We start from the raw sequence: 9,754 nt of genomic DNA on the forward strand, positions 1-9,754 counted from the left end.
GTCTTTTCCAAAAACTATGGATTTCCTTGCAAGTGACTATTCCACGCCTTTAGAAATTAAGGTTTTAAAATTTGCTTTCTAATTTTGAATCTCTTAGTCGCTCCATGTTTACATGTCTTTAGAAATTCACAATCTTAGTATCTGTTTGAAAATCGCTGGACTACTTTGCCAGTAAGTCTTCCACGTGACTTGGAACCAATTTTTTTTAGTTTCTTTGAAACTTACAGTTAATATCAAGATTGTGTTATTTTGAAGTTCTAATCATCACAATTGTTTTCAACACTTGCAATCTTTAATATTTCGACTCTCCAACTGAATTCAATCTCCAAGTTGCATTCAAACTTGCATATTCTCAATCTGAAATGTGGTTGATTTTAAAATTATTTGTTTTCATTTGAAAACTCTAGACGTATGTGTGTTTTGAAATTGCTATTATAAAATTAGTGTATCTCCTTCGATTTGAAACCATATATTTATTGAAATTCTCTAAATGCTAGGTCAGAAATAGTGTTTATTCTCTTTGGAGCTTTTATTAATTATTTAGTATGAAATTTGTGAAATTTGTTAAAGTATGAAATATTGACATAATTCTAAATAGAATTGAAACCTTAGCTGGGAGGTATATGAGTGACCCCACTCAAGTTGTGGCAAGGAACTCGATGGTATTTGTGGTCACATCTGGATTACCAATGAAAGTCTAAATGGACCCACAACCAGCTGGTACACAGGTGGCCTCACTTGATTTATTGATGAGAAAGCACATGCTATGTGGTATATGTGGACCCTTGGCCGAGTAGCCTGAGTACAGCCGAGGATATAAGTGACCTCATTTGCATTAGCAATGAGGATAATAAGTGGCCTCATTCAAATTATCGGAGACAATATAAGTGGCCTCACTTGCGTTTGCAATGAGGATCTAAGTGACCTCAAGGGTATTTTAACATTATAAGATAATGTGAAATTATATAAAATATCAGAATTTGACATAAAATATGTTATGATTGTTCCATTGTTAATTTTCCTTATAGTGAATTTTAATTTCTAGAATTTTCATTACCAAACCATCGCCAGAATTTTTGAAATATATATGACTTGTGATCTAATATGAATTATTGAAACTCTTCTTGAAAAATCATGTGTTTTGATCCTTTTACAATAATTCCTTTCCTTATCGAAACTTTTGGTTTTATTTCAATGAACCAAACCTGGATTTTCAATGATTCTTTGAGTTATGTAGTATGATTTAAGAGATGTGTTTTTCAATGAAAACCTAAATTCTTAATCATGGTAGAGGTTTACTTGTTGAGCTACATAGCTTACTCCACTTATTTTACAATCTTTTCAAAGTTAGTTGTATGATATATAGTGGACCCATTTCAAAGAAAGACTGAATCTGCTGGGGTTGTTTTTGGATCGAGTGATTATTGAAATAACAAAAGCATAGTTTTGTATGATTGTTGATATAATTGGCGGCACAATAATGTATAGGTAGATATGTTTTTAAGTTTGTAAGCGAATTTTCATTTAAATGCTATGGTTTATAATACATTTTGATATACATTATTCCATCATATAGTTTATCCTGAGGATGTTAAAAGTTTCAATGATATGTAAATCTATTATAATGGTCAAACCTCAAGATTAGCAAGTTCTAATTTTGAGGAATGACATTATCAGCATCAGGGACAGTCCTTGTACATTTGGGATGATTAAAGCAAGCTGTAAAGAAAAGGAGAAGGTAGGGAAGTTAGCTAAGCACACATGAGCACTCACTCATGCTTTGCAAAAAGAAAAAAAAAGATAACAAAATTTGGCCATGGTGGATAGGTGAATATAGGAGGAATAATTATGCTAGAAGCTCAGAAATTAATGTGCACACATTTCAATAGTAACCATTTTATTATTCCACCTTTTTATTGGAGTAAGTTGAAGTTGGAGGGGAAAGGGAGAGTTAAACTATTCCACCTTTTTATTGGAATAAGCTATTCCTTGGTTAAGTGGGATAAATGGGTCAGGAGGAGAAAAACTAAAGCATCATGCTCTACCTTTTTTTCCAGAAAGACCCATTCTGTCCTTCTTAGAAAGTGGTTTATTCCATGTGCTCAAATGACCGACTGGCTAAAAAGAGGCGGAATAAGTGAATTAAGAGAGTTTTATTCCTCCCTATTCCTCTTCCAAATGCAACCTTAGCATTTTAGCCTTTGCAGAAAATTGAATGACGGAAGAATTTGGTAGTTTGTTCGCATGACTTTGGAAAGATTGGCATCCTCTCTTCAGAAATAATTTCATCAAATTTGATTAGTGGAGAATATCTTTAGCAAGGTTCGCCATCTTGATACCGGATCCCATAATGGTACCATCCTGTTATAGTGCCAGTACGCCCAGTAGAGTACCTAATTCGGCATACTGAGTGTTGGTACATCCCCATACTATTTCAGTATCGGTACAATATGGTACAGTCGGTATGCACCGTGACCAGTATGGCAAACCTTGATCTTTAGTTTTCTTTATGATGGAAAGGGGACTAGATCATCCCAAGAAAATCTAATCAACATCTATTTTCCCTGATACCAAATTTTTTTTGGGCTACGGCCCTGTTTGGGGGAGCTGTTAGTAGTAGAGCTTTTGGAAGTAGAGCTGTCCGAAGCAGAGCGTTTATAAAAAGCTTTTTGCTATTTGGTAACCACATTTCTAAAGTGCTGTGGCACTTTAACATGTGTTTGATAAACAAATTGAGAAAGTACTTTTGTGTGACAAAATGACCATAAAAGACATTACCAGTATTATACAATAGAGTATAATAAAATATAATATGTATTAATAGATAAATATATAATATAGTATAATATTAATGTAATGTAATATAATATTATTATAATATAGTACTATAACATTATGTATTATAAAATAATAATTTAATATAATATTAAATTATTTAATATAACATATCAATGTATTATGATATAATGTAATATAATATTATATTTATAGTATAATACAATAATAAATATATAAAATATTATAATTATTAGGGTAAATTAATTTTTCATCATTCTAATGACCATTTATCTCTCTAATAAATTTTCTAGCTAGGTGATAAAATTAGTTAAATAATTACTAATATTATTTATTTATTTATTTAGATCAGATTATTTGCCACTCACTCATTATTTTTCTTTTTATTTATTTTATTTAGTTATTTATTTATTTATTATTTTATTTCATTGAAATATAGAGGGGTCGCCGGTCATGGGTGGTGGCCGACATGGTGGCTGCCACCATGGGCAACCACGAGCTCCCAAAACAAAAAAAGAAAAGAAAAAAAAAGAATAGGAAGAAGGAACAGTGACGGCAGCGTTGAGAGGAAGAAGAAGATAGAGAGGGAGAGGAAGGTGATGGGTGAGAAAGGAAGAGGCGGGATGAGGGTTTTGGAAAAAAAAAAGTGAGATTTAAATGGGGTATTTTGGTGCAAAAAATAGCTTCCTGACAAAGCTGAAAACATCGTTTTCGGAAAGCTCCAAATTGGAGCTTCTCCCCAAAAGCTGTTTTCAGCTTCCCGCAAAAGCTGAAACAGCTTTCCGAAAATTTTACCAAACACCATTTTTTATCTGAAAGTACTTTTGGAGGGCCAGAAAGTGCTTTTTGGCCCTCCAAAAGCTCCCCCAAACAGGGCCTACTTCCATCAGCATGGTTTCAAATATAAATTAGCAAAGAAAGGTTCTATTCAAGGATTTTAAGTGCTAGTGCTACAAGGTTGTAGTAATTGGCAAGCAAGGCATGTGTCATGCCATGCTAGCATGCATGCCATCCTGCCGCGAAACAAACAAAATTGCAGAGGATTTGTGAGCCCCTTTTTTATCAAAATAATAATAATAAATCAATTAGTAGGTGTTGTTTGAGCCTGTTTTGGGTACCAAGCATGAACTTACACGCTCTGACATTTGAAACAAAAGTTTCATTCAACAGAGCCAATGAGAGCATCAAGGAAGCAGATAACATGATAAGTTATCATTTTCTTTATCACCGTTTTTAAGTTTTTGCAGCTTTAAGTTCACAATTTTGCTTGGCAAAGACTTTCATAACTTCAATTAATGTGACAGAACAATGATCATAATTTCCTTTTCCAAAGAATGGGAGGTTAGCTTGGATAGCTCTTCCGCTTGCTGTTGGGTGGGCCATTTTAAGAAAGATTTTATAGGACAATTCTTAAGTTTGAGGACGAGGGAATACATGACTTTGGACAATAAGTGTGGGATCCAATACCACATACTTCTATCGATTCTTTTAGAAGAAATTTTAAGGAGATGGAAGATTATTTACTCAAGGATAGTTTCTTCCAGATGCACCTTGTCGCTGCCTTCAGATAGCAGGAATCTAGACCTCTTCTACTTTGTTTCGAACAATGTAATAATAACCAAATGCTTATGCATGAAAGGAAAGGTTTGGTTTGCAAATGGAGACTGAGATGGAAAAGATATTGCAACATATTTAAAGGAGCTCCACACTGAAGGGAGAATGAAATGCATTTGTATCAGTAGACAGTGTCAGTAAATAAAGAAAACTTTGCAAATGAAAGAAGAAAAGGCAGATGCGCTAATAAGCACTCACATATGGAAAACTGACATGGAGTCAGGTTGATTTGATTAACTAGCGTTTGGATTTGATATACAGTCTTCGCATATAAAAAATAATAGTCAACTAGACAGAAGAATGATGATACGAGTTAGCATGAAAAATGTTGACACTATCAAATTTATGGGTTAAACTGTTAAAGAATAAAGTTAAGGCGAACAATTGGTTGGTCCATAAGCAGAAAAGATCTTAAGAAATCAACATAGCATCAAAAGGCAGCCATTGAAGCTTCTCATGTGAAAAAGAAGGTTTCTCCTATTTAATCTATTGACTTAGAAAACAGAGCAGCATTAGTGAAGGAGCAGATCTAATTGCGAAAAATAATTGTGAAAGAAGTAAGAGAATTTCTAATTGCAGCATGCTACCAAAGACACCCTTGATGCTGGAGACACTTTAGACCTGTTATAAGTGCAAGTCCATATTCATGACAAGGTAATATTACTGATCAGCTGCGGATAATTTAGTGTTACACAATAAGGCTAGCAGTGATGTATGCTAAACTAGGCAAGATGGAACACTTTGAAGCATAATATTTGAAAACTAGCCAACACGAAAACAGAATATATGTAGTTTTGCAGCTCTATAGCTAAATGGATATAGTAAGTTAAAAAAATTGGTTGTCAGTTATCATGATCAAAACTTTTTAAAATAGCTAATTAACCCATTCTCAACCTGTTTTCCTTTATCATGCCCCAACTTATATATATATATAATGACTTTATCAATTCAAATTCCAGCACCAATATCCTTTTGTTAGCATGACTAAACTACCACATAACAAACAGAGTTACCACTGATGTTATAAATGAATCATCAATAATCACTGATATATCTTGCGGAAAAGTACAAAATAATTGAGGAAAGAATGGACGGACCATTTTGCAACAATTAGAGGCATTTTCTTTGGAAGCATGTCATCCAATAGAGGTTCAAGGCCAGGATACTGCAAAACAAGTGATCTCGCCAATGATACAAACAAGAGTGAAACCTATTCCTTCCATCTGATCAGAAGTAAGCTCAAAGTAAAAAAGGAAAATTACTTTTCAGATTTAACACAAACCTCATCAGCAATACTTTGTCGAATCTTCCTTTGTACAGATGCCTTCACTTGGTTTTGTGCAGATACGTCTTCAAAGGAGAACCTTCAAAGAGAAAGTGAAAGTTAGTTGCTAATCAATGGCATACATCAAAAAACAAGAATTTTTTGCAAGAAAAGACATAATCGTAATTATCAAAATCTTGTAATAGAAGTTCCCCTGGAGGAAAGATCTTAAAAGTTAATTTCTGTTTATAACAATAAAAAAATATGTAATATTTATTTGGGTTTGCATTTTGGATCTCATTGGTCCCTTTCACTGTGGATGATCCACATTCACAATCCCCGCTATTACCTTGGAGTCTTGGACACTCCAAGTTTTTTATGCTTGTAGAAGCCATCTCCAAGAACTATCCCTACTATTACCTTGAGGTGTATTGAACCAAACTGACAGAGAATCGGAACAGTTTCCCCTGTCGGTTCGATAAATTGGCCGAACAGGCTCTAATGGATTAAACCCCTTCAAGCCGGCTCAGTTCGATTAACCACCCCCAACCACCCCCCCCCACCCACCCCACCCCCGCCCCACACAGCTCAATTCAACTAAAGGAACCCCTCTGCCCCCTTCATCTTGCTCATGACCTTCACGTCCCTCTCAAGCTAGCGACCCTCCCTCCCCTGCGCTCGTGATAGTCGACTACTAGCCCTCCCCCCACCAGCATCAAAGGTACGCATCCTCCCTGCTCCCTCTCTCTTTCTTGCGGGGTTTGTGTTAAGGTTTCAGGCCCTCTCTCTCTCTTTCAAGCCTCGCACCCCTAACGACGAGGGCTTTCGAGCCCTCCCTCCCTCCCTCCCTCTCTGACTCTCTCTCTCTTTTCCTCTCTCCTTTTCCATCTCCCCCTCCCTCTCTGACTTTTTGTCGATATGCCCTAAAATGGCACCGTACAGATCCATACCGTGCCAAACTGATCATCCGTCAATACCCCCTCTGGCGTCGATTCAACAAAACTTGCTGCTATAAATACTCTTTCTAAATTACTTTTGGCTCAATTATTCTAATTTATATAATTATGCTTTCCTATTTGTACATAGATACGGCTGGTTAAGTCTATAAATAAAAACTTTAGTTGAAACTTTGCAAGTATGTACATTACACTATCTCATTCATCAACAGAAAAGGTTCTTCATAATCATGCAGCACAAAGATGCGCCATAAGTTTTTCATAATCATATAGAATTTTTTTCAAAAAAAAATATGTTGCAAATGGTATAGAATTCAAAGAGTTAGCACCCCCAAAAGAAAAGGGAACTCAGCAAAAGGCCATGACTATAGGACTAAATTAGTGCACATGTCTAATGGGTAGAGGCCTAAGGGGATGGACCTAACATGAAGAGTGAAGGCAAGGAGGAAGAAGATGTCAAGTGAATAGTCAATCCATACAAGACGTCACCTTTCAAGCTAAGAATCTCTCTGCTGCTTGCCAAAAAAAAAAAAAAAATCAAATCTTACTTAAGAACTTTATCAGTTTAATCTTCTATTAACAAAATGTTCTCGTGTTCTTCTATTTTCAAATTCGCTATGGGCAGTATATGCTTTCTTTTTTATCTGTCTTCTCTATATTTAGCAATGCAGCCTCTAGTCAAAAATCAAAGATTTCAAGTTAACAGTTAATCATAGTGAAGCAGTCAGGAATGTTAATAATCTGCCACATGTCAACAAGGTAAATTGAAGTTTAAAAGGTATGCTCCATACAATTGTCTCCTACAAAGACATATGTTCATGCCAGCCCACTTTGATTCCCCTTTTGTTGAGATTCACGTACTAAAGATTTACCTCTAAAATTGAAGTTCAAACCAAGGACTAAAAAATGTACTTTAATGCTCAAATGACCATTTATCATAATTAACAATTAACTACTGCAGGCTTTGCACCCATACTCTGCAATAATCACATTTTTACCATGTGACATCTTGTCTTTGTGTTTTTCTTTTTCTTGGTTGGTTTTTGTGGGTGGGGTGGGGGTGTGGTCCTCTCAATAGTCCCTTCACAATGGTAAACCCCAAATATTGGTTTCATCCTCATCAGTCACCTCACCACATAATGAATCACTGGCAAATTTGATCCCTTTTTAAATGCCTGCTCAAATGTGCCCAAGAATCCGCCCTTCTCTTCCTACCCCCACACCAGCATCTTTGCATGAATTAACTCCTCCCTCCTCATCCTTGACTTCTCAGATTACCGACCACATATCCAAAGCGCAGATCATTTATTATATACCATGCACGCAAATCATTTTTTCAAAGCTCTCTCCATGCCAATTCTCTTACCATATCTGCAACACACGATATCACTTTTCTGCCTCCTGCTCTCAGTCAAAGCATCTGTTTCCTTTTCATATCAAATTCATAAATTTCTTCTAAGATCTCAAATAACTCACATTGGAGCCCTCATCCTTATGCTGACAACAGCTGTATACCTTTAATGCACACTCTGCTACTCCAAATACTCCAGTTCCAAGCTCTCTAAACACGTTCCCTCAGAACAAAATGGTCCCTTGAACAAGATAAGCTATCTTATATCATATAATTGACAACAAAGACAGATAAGAATACAAGATTTGACGTTCTACCATGATATCACCTGCTGATCTACAATCCATAACAAAATATTCACTGAGGCATGTTGTAGTTCAGTGCTGATATTAAATCACATTGCAAGAGATCCAAACTCTCTCCTGTAAATAATATCTCACATAAAATTACCCTTAAAACTAACTCACTATAACAGTCTCCAGTAAATACCGGATCCAAACTCTTAATTTTGCGACCAACATCCAACTCCCACAGTCCAATCTCACAAAGGAAAAGAATATATATTTCTCCGGCAAAGGATTCTATGCAAAAATGACAGAAAAAAAATTGAATAGATGAAAAAGAATCAGGATTTGAAACCCTAAAACCGTGTGCATTTGAGTCTAGACTTTAAAGAAAACCTCGAGCAAATTAATTGACCAACAGAAACATAATTAGCAGAATCAATAGACATTCCCGATATACGGTAAAAAAGATCTTTCAAATAATTTTATTAAAAAAAAAAAGAAAGATCGTTTATATATATTTTTTAGATGATTTTTTTAAAAAATGCCCTAAAAATCTTAGGATAAAGAAAGAAAGGTAAAGCTCACTTCTTAAACATATCGGACTAAGAAAGAGGGAACCAGAGAGCGAAGGCCGAAGGGATCCAAAGGGACAGCAACGCAGGCTTCGCGCGGAGTGCTTCGAAAACGAAGACGACGATGGGCGTCGATGCCTCCAAACGCAATGGGTTACGGATCGCGTGGCGATTAAGCCGATCGGATCGCACAGGGTAAGAAGAGCACTTAAATTTTAAAGAAAAACATAAAGTCTGACGGTAGGGATTGTATCTTTCGCGCGAAAGAATGATTCACCTTCCTTCGCACGACTCTACCGTAAAATCCGCTTTAATAACTGTGCTGACCGATAAACGAGAAAAATTTGAAGGGCTTGATGGCCGCGTGGGGCGCGATCCAACGGACGACGTTGTGAAAGAAGATCAATCGTTTTTTTCTTGCGCGAAGGATACAACCCGAATCCGGATATCTATGTGCTTCCTTATATTTTTTTTGTATTAAAAAGTGGGGAGTCGACCAAACCGATGGCTATTGGCAAGTACACCTTAACCGGAATATATAATTTTTCACGAGCTTCTAAAATGATTATTTGAATATTCTACAAATTTTTTCAAAGGATGGCCAAATTTATCTGAATCTTTATTGAGAATGTTTCAAATTCCACTCGATTCAACCAATTACTATCAATTTCTCATTAACTTATTAGTATATTCTGAATAAATGAAATGGAACTTTATAAGTATGTTTTAAAAATAAACTCAAGATAATAAATTAAGATGGCAACAATTATGCTCTTGAAGAACCTACAGTTACATTTTGAACATTATGGGAATAAAAAAAAATTAATTGTTTGAGATTAAATTTGGCCTATATTTTTTGACATAGCTATGGGATGTTTAGGTAATTTTATAATTTGTGATTTTGTTAGAATAAA

The sequence above is a fragment of the Phoenix dactylifera genome, chromosome 13 (genome assembly GCF_009389715.1).
Source record: "Phoenix dactylifera cultivar Barhee BC4 chromosome 13, palm_55x_up_171113_PBpolish2nd_filt_p, whole genome shotgun sequence".
Lineage (NCBI taxonomy): Eukaryota > Viridiplantae > Streptophyta > Magnoliopsida > Arecales > Arecaceae > Phoenix > Phoenix dactylifera.